The sequence below is a fragment of the Dermacentor albipictus genome, chromosome 1 (assembly GCF_038994185.2).
Source record: "Dermacentor albipictus isolate Rhodes 1998 colony chromosome 1, USDA_Dalb.pri_finalv2, whole genome shotgun sequence".
NCBI classification, from domain to species: Eukaryota; Metazoa; Arthropoda; class Arachnida; order Ixodida; family Ixodidae; genus Dermacentor; species Dermacentor albipictus.
In genome coordinates this window covers 464476835-464488234 of record NC_091821.1, presented here as the reverse complement: position 1 = coordinate 464488234, position 11400 = coordinate 464476835, and positions in this window count along the sequence as shown.

Sequence of the window (11400 nt, the reverse complement as noted above, 5' to 3'; positions counted from 1 at the left end):
ATTGCAACACATGATGAAATAACTGAAATAGCTAGGGAGTGTTTAATAGACCAATAAACAGGAAACTGCAAATTCCTAACATTTCTGAATACTTTTCTGCACATGTACTCACCTCATAAGTATGACTTCCCTTAATGTTCGAACCTCTGCCTTAATTTCATAATTCCCCATTATCGCTGCTCCGCTCACGCTGTTTGACATCTAACACAAAGGTTGGCAAAAGTAGCTGAGCATGTGCATGTGTTGTGAGGCAAGCTGCCCACATCTGGTAGCCGCATGCCAATTTCTCAGAGTAGATGAAAGGGAAGCCTTGAGGGTAAACCATAGAGAAGACGGATACCTTGGTTCAATGATAACTGAAAACACCAACATGGAAAATTTGGACAGCCCACAGAATCAGCAGAATTGACATAGTTTGGAATAACTGAAAAGATGCATTATGATATCTATGTTACACAGGTTCCAGTCAAGTTGAAGATTTTCACTGTCTAATAAACTTATAAGAGAATACATGACCAGCAATACTGTATGGAACCTAAACAATTTTAATGAAGTCACCTAGAAGTCAGGATGGAGAAGTGACTGAATTGAGGATGCTAAAATGGTTGAGGTGGAGGCAGATTGTGAAGGCAGGTTTAAAAAATTAACATTCAACACACACTTAAGTTGGCAAAGATTGGACTCTATGTTCAAGAAATTGACGAAGATAATTGATTGGTATACATACATGAGAGAGCAGCAACAATACAGCAGAGATAACTGTCATGCAAGAGGAAAGGATGTCAGTCTAAAAATTAACATTTGATCAGAAGAATGGTTATGCATGGGCTCAGGCTCCTGTACAATTCTGTATGGTACGCATGATGTCAGAGCTGCATTGCATAAGGAACTGTGGCCTTACATGCCTTGATTATGAAATAATGTGAGCCAAGAGTGGAACAAGGATAGCATCAAGAGGGGGCTCCTCCAAAAGGAGAACGGTAGGCAAACGGGGCGAGAGAGATTTTCTACACAACAGATACAGAGTCATATGAGTCATAGTCATAGAAACTATGACCCAAGGAGCTGCACAACAAGGTATATAAATTCAAATCTTCATACAGTTAAGCCTCAGCATAACGAAATTATCGATATAGCGAAGTATTTAACTTTTCATAACCTCTTCTCCATTGAACACCATGCATTTAGAGCCTCAATGTAAAGAAGTGTGCTTGTGTGCAATTTCAATAGAACGAAATTTCGGTTCTGCCGCAGAGGAGTGCCAAGGCAATCAATGGTAACTTCCGCGGACGCAGATAGTCAAATGATTGAATTACAAGCTGCTGCTTGCAAACGCACCTCTCAAACTGCGTGCAGCGCGACAAGAACAACAGCTTGGAGCCGCATCATGTTCCGTATAAATTAAGTCCAAGTGTGATCAGATCCTATCGTGCCCCGCGCACTTGTGCTTTAGGTGCGAGGGTGAGATAAGAAAGATGATGGCTTCATAAGTGCGGCCTTCCCACGCGAGCAATGGCAAAGTGGGGAAGGAAAGCGAGCTCGCGGTAACGCGATCAAGCGCGCGCGACGGTGCGGAGTAGGGGGGTAAGTTGGCGCGCGTCTCGGCCATGACTGCGCGTAGCTGTAAACGCGGCTGAGCGCATATGCAGCCGCGCACCCTGCTCTAGCGGTAATCTGCTGCGTGTGGAAAGAGCGGGCATGCCAAGACGGCGTGGCATCATGTAAGCTAGCTGTTTTCCCGCCCGTTTAGTATTGAAGGTTGCGCAATCTCGAGTTTTGATGACCCGTTGGAACGAGAAGCAGACGAAGCATTCGCTCCTAGCTGCCGGCGCTTTTCATGATAGCGTCGTCGCAGTGCGACCGGGCGACGCTTTGGGGGCGGAGTGCACGCGAAAGCATATGGCGTCACTTAATTCGTGTCACTGATGTGAAGATATCAACGTGGCATGAAACCGCCGTATCATTCATCGCTGACACCTAGCTATATTCGTCAAAATAAAATGTTTTCTCATTCAAACTTGCTTTTTTTATTGCCCAATAATTCGGAAAATTGCATGGCCCCTTTCCGTGCAACAAAAATCGATTGGCGACTCTACTCATTTGCATAGCAGATCGAATTTCAATACAAGGAAATTTCTATATAACGAAGCGAATTGCCGATTTTAGCTACTTTGTTATATCAAAGTTTAAGTGTATAACGAAATTTCCTGTTCTCTACACGGGGGCGGCAATGTGGGCTTGTTCGTTGATTATCATGGAACAGCATGTAGTGTAGTGCAGCAAAAACAAGAACACAAGAAGAAATGAAACACAGACACAAGCGCCTAATTATGTCTGTGTTTTGCTTTTTCTTGTGTCTTTGTTTTCGTTGCATTACAGTACATGACGTTCAATACTTTCACTGTCACATTCATGAGCACTGAAAACCTAGAATCAACTATATAATCTTGCCTGATTTGCCATAATTAAAAAGAAAAATGTTGGTATAGTAGGCCTAATTGAGTTCTGGTTATTTTAGTATCACTGACATATAGCTTTTAAGAATGTTTAATCGTTTCTTCTGTTAAGGCAGAGTACATGCTCAACTGCTACAGCAAGTGTGAACGTAGGCAAAAACGACAATTTTCTCTCTTGCATCAATATTATGGCATGTTGCGTGATCTAATCAAGTGGTTTCAATTTGACGAAGTTCTCGATTTAACAAAATAAAACCTCACATCCCAATAAAATTTATTAACTAGACTTACTGTACTTTATAACCAAAGTACTGTATAACTATAAGCAGCTACAGCCGCCATGAGTGGCGAGCAGAATTGAAATGACATTGCTTTAGTCGAAACACGCCGAGCGCTGCTGCTAAAGTACGCGCCACATGCATTGGGCAACTGCGGGAACCGCGGTACCACATGCAGTTATTCAAAGCAGCACATAAAAGTGCCGCGTACTCAAATTGGTTAGTAAATGCATTCGGAACCAGTCTTTCGATTACTCAATTGATATATCAGCCACACACTCGCATAGCACGGCCACGTGGCAAACGCGGCCATGCGAACGCTTCATATGCACGGATCGGCTGGTTGCAATATTGGGGCACTCTATGGGTGCATGTTTAAAGCACAGCGTTTTTTGCCTATGGCGTGATCGTTGTGGGTGCTCCATGGCTGAGTGTATTGCATGGTACAGAATTGGCCCCAGTACCAAAAGTACACAGGTAGGGTGGTCCGTGTAGGTGAAGCGTGAACGCGATCTCAACATAACCACATCGTCATTATCCTGTAGCGATTATTTATGCGAAAGCGTCAAATGGCCCATTGAGCAAAAAAGCCGGCGTCTGTTGTCTCAGCGAAACAGCACCTCAAATCCCATTGGCTGCGACCACGTCACGAGCGCACCTCGACGAAACAGAGCGGGTGAAAGGGTACACCTACTGTCGCTATAGTGCAACAGGTGTTGCGTGAGGGGAGAGGGCGTCGCCGCGACGCCACGTCATCCTTGCTCTCGCAAGCCGCCGCCCGGTCCGTATCTCCCCCCTCCACTGGGCTTAACTGCTGCGCGTGCCTGCCGGCCTTGGTGGCCATTGCTGTTTCCTGGTCTCTGGTCATGCAGCACGTTGGTGGCATGTGGTGTTGGCACCGCAGGCTGCTGCTGCTTGCTAGCTCGGGCCCAATGTAGCTCTAGGGTGCACAGCGTAAAACTCGGACTGCTCAGCGGCGTTCAATTGGGCAATAATGATTTCGCAATCACAACTCAGACAAAACATGCTTAGCTGTTCTCGTATGTTTTTCTTTAGTTGCCAAGTGGACGCATTATTGTTCACCATTCACAGTCTTCAATCTGTCGTCATCATTGCAGTGTCATTTCAAACTTGTAATATCATGCCGTCAGATGCTGCCGCCTTCACGCTGTGTAGTAGATATGCAGTCATTGCCATGCATGCACTTATCATCCCAGAGTCGTTATGCCTCAATCGTGATGACTCTAGAATTGTCATCCCATCGTCGATCATGCCAACGTTGTCACCGCATCAGCATCATACTGTTGTCGGCATTCGACAGATGCATTACACAGATTAGCATTACGTTTTCAGCTTCTAGAACAGAATGCACGTGGTGATCTACCGCAGTAATATTATGAGAGGCACTTGGGCGGAACAATTGCTGGCCTCAATTGCCAAGCCTCCCTGTAACATCATTTATTTCAATCTCCATAATAATCCTAAATTGTGTCCCAAAACTTCTACAACAAATGTCAACATGGTTTCCATAAGACCTTGTCTCTCATGAAAAACACAACTATATTGTCATGTTTACTAACTTGATCTCCTCCATTGAACTTAGTTCTTGCGTTGAATGGATGCTTTTAGCGTTTTAAATTCTGCTACTTTGTGCCACTGCCTCCTTCTCCTGAATAAGCTAACTTAATATTGATTCACATGCAATTGCTAAAATTCACTGAATGCTTTCTTCATGACTAAACACAATTTTTATGTTAACAACTCCAATTCACAAATCTGTCTTTTGTCACTTCTCGCATGCCACAATGCTGAGTGTTTAGGCCCTTGATTTTTCTCATTTTAGATCTCACAAAGAACTTAACGTATAAAACTAAACTTTCTGTCGACTGTGTGTCTTGTCGTGAAACAACCAAACTCTGGCAGGTCCGTTTCTGTTCAAACAGACTAAACAAATGGCCCACTGTGTAAAAAAGGCAGCGTCTGTCGTCTCAGCGAAATAGAACCTCAAATCCCATTGGTTGTGACCACATCGCGAGCGTGCCTCTATGGAGCAGAGCGGGTGAAAGGGTACATCTGCCGTCGCTCTAGCGCGCCAGGTGTTGCGTGAGGGGAGAGGGTGCCGCCGCAATGCCACGTCATCCTTGCTCTCGCAAGCGGGCGCAAAGTGCATATCTCACCCCCACTGGGCTTAGCTGCTGCACGTGCCCAGTGGGGCAATGTCTCCAGTAATGTCTCTCTAGAGTGCCATCACTAGTTAAAAACCTAACATCAGTACCCAAGCAAAAAAAAACTGATAGAAATCTCTATAGTCTCTTAGGAATATGTATAGGTTGTACGGGTCCTTCTAAGAGTGATATATATTCCTACCTGACCCATAGAACTCTTTACCAGACTGGCAGGCAGCAGATAGATCTCACTGCCTACAAGCCCAAATAGCATGATGTACATATCAGTCTTTTAAACCCAGATAGAGATCATCATATGACATACAGAAATCTGATTGAGGCACTGATAAAGCATGTTAGAAATAGCACACATGCCGGTGCCCACACGCCTGAAGAGACGTTTTTAAAATGAACTGAATATACAACCCTGAATGCATTGCCTGGCACGTGAACAGATTAACAAACACAGTTGGGATATTGAAGTATCAAATAAAAACGAAGTGTGTAAACTGTGCAATTATCAAAACTTTTTACAGCTTGTATGCAGATATATTATCATAAACATGTTTCAACATAAATTAACGCACACATTTTCAAAGCACAGCAGCGTTACTTAGCCTATGAAACTACATTGGGGAAGTTGCATGAGAAAAGTATCAGTCCATCTTTGTAGCAGGCGTGCTCCAGTTCTTTTAATACAAAATTACATTTACAAATTTTGCGAGATGGATGTGCAACATTTAATGCATATCCAAAACAGGATTACTGTCATCATCATCAGCAGCAGCATCATTATTATATTTATGTCCACTGCAGGACGAAAGCCTCTCCCTGCAATCTCTAATTACCCCTGTCCTGCGCCAACCGATTCCAACTAGCACCCACAAATTTCATAATTTTGGCGCACCCCCTAGTCTTCTGCCATCCTCTACTGCACTTCCCTTCTCTTGGTACCCATTCTGTAACCCTAATGGTCCAACGGTTATCTAATCTGCGCATTACATGACCTGCCCAGCGCCATTTTTTTCTCCTAATGTCTATTAGAATATCATCTATACCCGTTTGCTCTCTTGTCCAAACTGCTCTCTTTCTGTCTCTTAAAGTTATACTTAGCATTCTTCGTTCCATCTCTCTTAGCACAGCCCTTAACTTGTTCTCAAGCTTCTTTGTCAGTCTCCAAATCTCTGCGCCATATGTCAGCACCCATAAAATGCACTGATTGTATACTTTCCTTTTCAATGATATCGGTAAGCTCCCAGTCAGGAGCTCACAATGTCTGCCGTATGCGATCCAGCCCATTTTTATTCTTCTGTGAATTTCCTTCTCATGGTCAGGGTTTCCTGTGATTAGTTGACCTGGGTAGACGTACACCTTCAAAGACTCTAGAGGCTGACTTGCGATCTTGAACTCTTGTTCCTTTGCCCGGTTATTTATCATTATCTTTGTCTTCAGCATATTAATCTTCAGCCCCACTCTTACACTCTCCCTGTTAAGGTCCTCAATCATTTGTTGTAACTCGTCCGCAGTGTTCCTGAATAGAACAATGTCATCGGCAAAACCGAATGTTGCTGAGGTGTTCGCCGTCGATTCCTACTCCTAAACCTTCCCAGTTTAATAGCTTGAATACTTCTTCCAAGCACGCAGCGAATAGCACTGCAGAGATTGTGTCTACTTGTCTGACTCCTTTCTTCATAGGTATCTTCCTACTGTTGTAATAAAGTTTATTTACAAAAGCAAAACAAAGCACTTTCAAGAATGTGGATACTAACTGTAGCTCTAACATGTCCGGCTGAGTTTGTGAATGCCATAAATTAGACACTACCAACGTGATTTCATTAAAGCTACTTTCTGGGTTAGTTTGTGCATACTTGATTTGAAAATTATAACAACAATAATGCATCCATCCACAAAGGAACAAGGAAAAGACACAAGCAACATGACTACAAACATGACTAGGGTTTATTTCACACTCCACTATCCAAAGAATAAACAAGCAACTTTAGCCACATTTAAACAAACACATAAGAGCAAAAACACAGACTGAAGTACCAACTTCACTATGCCCATTTGTGCTCACAGATGCTGTATAGAACACCAGGTCTAATTGGCATATGCTTTTATAATATTCCAATTTCATATGAAACTATTTTCTCCAGACTATGCATTTTTGCATTCATCCCAAAAGTGTCGTGATATGTGACAGAACACAAGTGAGCTTGTGCAAAAAGAACAAACTGGCATGGCACACTGACAGGAAGCAAGGAAACAGGACGAGCATCGCTATTGTTACAAGATCTACAGCAATATATCAGAACATGACAATACAGCAATATTATTTAAGCAAAAGTGAGTACAGATCTGAGAACTTATTCAAGTAAGAACATGGATTTACCATTTTTAAAACCACATAATCATGAACAAAAACAGCTAAACATCAATGCACATATTGCAAAATCAAAAGACACTAATCTTCACTGGGTGCTAGTTCAACCACCGCACGTCGAAATGTGTAAAAGTGGTTTAACCTGTGTAGCCTTCAGCATGTGAAAGCAAAGAAGACTATCAGAACAGGCTTCATATATAGTGTTTGGAGTCTTTGATTCAAACCGTAGTACGCTGTTGAAATGAAAATTCAGAGTTTGCTTGTTTCATTCAGAAAAAAGATAGTGTCTTAGTCATGCTGCCACAGTTAACAGATAAACTTGCACCAGCTACATTGAGTCAAAGGAGTAAATAAAGTGAGGCAGACAGATGCATGGTGTGAAAATGATGCTAGATAGTTATCAGCATGATAATATCCTTAATGCTATAAAGAGTACCTCCAGCAAGCAGTCTATATGCTTATGCCTTTTTGTTGCTTATGGCAACAAAATCCAACATCCTTGAAGAATGCTCACTTGCTGTCTGATGCACAAAATGAAGAATGCTGCCTTCTCTAAATTTATGAGCAACAAGAAAGCCACTCTGGAAGCAATTATATACATACACAGTAACACACACTAAAACTTACAAATGGGAGAAAAAACACAAACTAGGCTAACAATAAAAGAAACCTGACACCCAACAAGTGTTACATGTTACTCAAGTAGGCACATTCAACCTGAGTTAGAGAGATAGATGGTCGACTCCCGCACTCCTGTGCATGCATATGGATATGTTAAGCCTCAGCTACTCTTTCTATATCATAACTGTCCCCATGTTTGTGAAATCTGGTGTACAACTTCAAGAACAATGTTGGCTTGACAGGTGGTTTACCTTTCAATGAGTTCTATAAGGAGGATGCATCAACTCTTCCAGCCAATGTACACATTACCACATGAAAGCAGCAGCTTATAAACAGTACAACACCATACAGCACAAATTATATACATGGCACGTGTTATTAAACTTACATCATTAAAGTACATTAGAATTGGTGCTAAGGCTGGTGCACAATATATGCATATACTTTAAACAATCATAAATAATGCAGGAGCTTGGAATATGATTGGCTATTCTCGGAACTGCTTTGATAATACAAAAGTCAAGGCTTTGTTTTTGGCATCACCCACTCGAATTCGTTTTATTTCTTTTTCCAATTGAAGCATTGGCAAGGTTTGTGCCATGCGCTTCGACCGTGATTTTTCCTTGTTCGCGCACGGCCATGACCATAATACAAGAAAATCGCCCCAGTAACGCAGTGGTCCCTGCCTACTTTTTCATATACTTTACCGCAATACATTACGTATGCTTCACCGCATAACATAACTGTATTGCGGCAAAGTTAATTTTATGCAACTGACATTATGTAACGGACCTTTTGTTCCTCTGCTGCTCGCATGATCATAAGCTCGAAAAACCACTAAATAAAGACTTGGCTTGCTGCTGGTTGATTTCTAGCTAACATTTCGAGACGTCCACGTTGTTTACAAAAACATCGGTGAAGTTTCTCGCGCTCGGACTGCTTCAAAAGGCAGCGTGACCACCTATAATTAAGGCAGTCATAAGCAGCAACGAAATCCACACAAGGTACATCAACTTCCGCAAAGCTACTGGGCAACGCCATCAATAACTGGCACACGGGCCACCCAGGAGCTGGCAAACGCTGCGATGACATCCACACAAACCACGTCGTTTTCCACAAAGCTATTGGGCAACACGATCAGTCACAGGCACAGGTGAAGTCCGCAAAACACTACATGGGCAGAACTACTACGGCCATACTCAATCACTTCGCCACAAGCTCTCACATTTAGCGACATCAAACAGCTACAATCACTTCTCCACAGCCACTGACACAGGTGAAGACCGCACGAGCAGAACGGAAGCACCGAGCGCCACCTATTTAAAAATAATATACGGAGCCAAGCCAGATCATTATTTAGCGTCTATTTGGGTGAACCTAACGCTTTCGGGCCCTAACCATTCGTACGACCAGGGCACGATAACGCTTACCCCCCCCCCCCTTTCCACTCCTACGACCGGGTCGCAGGAACGGCGGCCACGTCCGGTAGTGCAGCAATAGTTGTGAGGTCACTCGCAAACCACAAGCAGTCGCACAGAACACAGGCCACACAAAATTTTCTCCCCACAAACGCCTTCAGAAACCTGGCCGTTTCTCTGGTGAAACGTTCTACGTTTGCGGAATCGAGGCCACATGGACGGTTCGCATTTCTTTCCGCCTCGCGGCCTTGGCAAGCATCGCCCTTACGGGAGCGCCACCACGGGAGAGCGGAAGGAAAGGAAAGGAGATACGCAAGCGCCTGGAATGCAAAGAGAGGACGGTGCGAACGTAGACATGGCCGACGCGGGTCAAAGTGTAGTATCTGTTCTTATTAGCCTACTATCCGGTAGGGGTTGCGTTTCGACACAAGATATTAAACTCCTCTTCGCCCGTCTGCCCTTCTCCCACTTATGTCTACCTCCTTATTTGTTATTTTTCTCTCACTGGCCTCCTCGCCCTACCTAAATGGAACTCAGCCTTCCTCTTGCCCTGCATGGTTGCCAATTAGGCTGCTGTAAATCTGTCAAAGCGCCTAGAGAGTATCAATCACTCTCACCACTGTGCCTTTCGGTTTGATGTATGTGAGAACGACCGGACTCGCGATGTGCTCGCGATCTCTGGAATCGTGCCGAAATGGCATTTTTTTAACCCTGATGAAGATCGGTCCACCGGTAGAAACTATTGAAGTAATACACTCCTTCTGTTTACCTTGTGGAATCGCTCCAGTTCTTTAAGTTTGAAAGGCAGCCTGAAGAATTCCGCTTTCCTTATATATATATATATATATATATATATATATATATATATATATATATATATATATATATATATATATATATATATATATATATATATATATATATAAATAAATATATATATATATAGTTACGAGGAGTTGCGAAGAATTGGTTTTATTTCCACGACGGTCATAGCGTGATCGCAGCACAGCCTGGCCTCTCAAACTCCTCGTTCTCTTCGTCTTCTCTTCTTTCTTCGTATCCGTGACTTTCGTATCTGTTACATTTCCCTGCAAGCAGACGAAGCCCGTGGGGCTAGTAACGATGGACAAGCAGGGTATAAAAGCTTCAGGCGAGCAATATGAGCCACCTCAGTTCTGCTTGATCGACGACCATTGCACAGTAGGGGAGCTATGACGTAAGTGAGTTCGCTCAGGCGGCCCACAACCACAAATGGGCCTGAACATTGTGACAAGAACTTTTGGCACAATTCACGCTTTCGTTGCGGGATCCAAAGAAGGAACAAGTCACCTTTTCTCAACGATACTTGTACGTGACGGCCGTCGTGTCGCTCTTTCGAACGACTTTGCGAGGCCAGAGAGCGAAGACGAGCTATTCGACGGGCTTCTTCGGTGAGACACAAAGTCTTCGATACAGAATCGTCACTGTGCACAGCGAAGGGCAAGAAAGCGTTCAGAGTGCTTCGCGGTAACCTTGCATACAGGAGATAAAATGGGCTATAGTTCGTGGTTTCGTGTTTCGCCGTGTTGTATGTGTAAATGATGAAGGGCAGCACGTCGTCCCAGTTCTTATGATTGGAAGAGACGTACATGGCAAGCATGTTGGTCAGCGTTCTGTTTGTCCTTTCAACGAGGCCATTGGTCTGCGAATGATACGTCGTGGAATGACGGAACTGTGAAGTGCACAAATGAAGTAACTCTTCAATGGCATCAGCTGTGAACTGGCGACCACGTTCGCTGATGACGACACGTGGTGGGCCATGACGAAGGGCCACGGAACGCAGCAAGAAGACCGCCACACAAGTGGCGGTGGAAGACGGTATGGCAGCAGTTTCTGCATACCGTGTAAGATGGTCTACGCAGACAATTATCCAACGGTTCTTGTTAGATAACGGGAAGGCGCCCAAAAGGTCAATGCCTACTTGCTCAAACGGCGTACAGGGCGGTGTCAATGGCCGAAGGGGACCCGGGGTTGCGGTGGTCGGTCGCTTGTGACGTTGGCACGTTTCACAACTTGCGACTTAGCGCTTGGTTGTTTCGT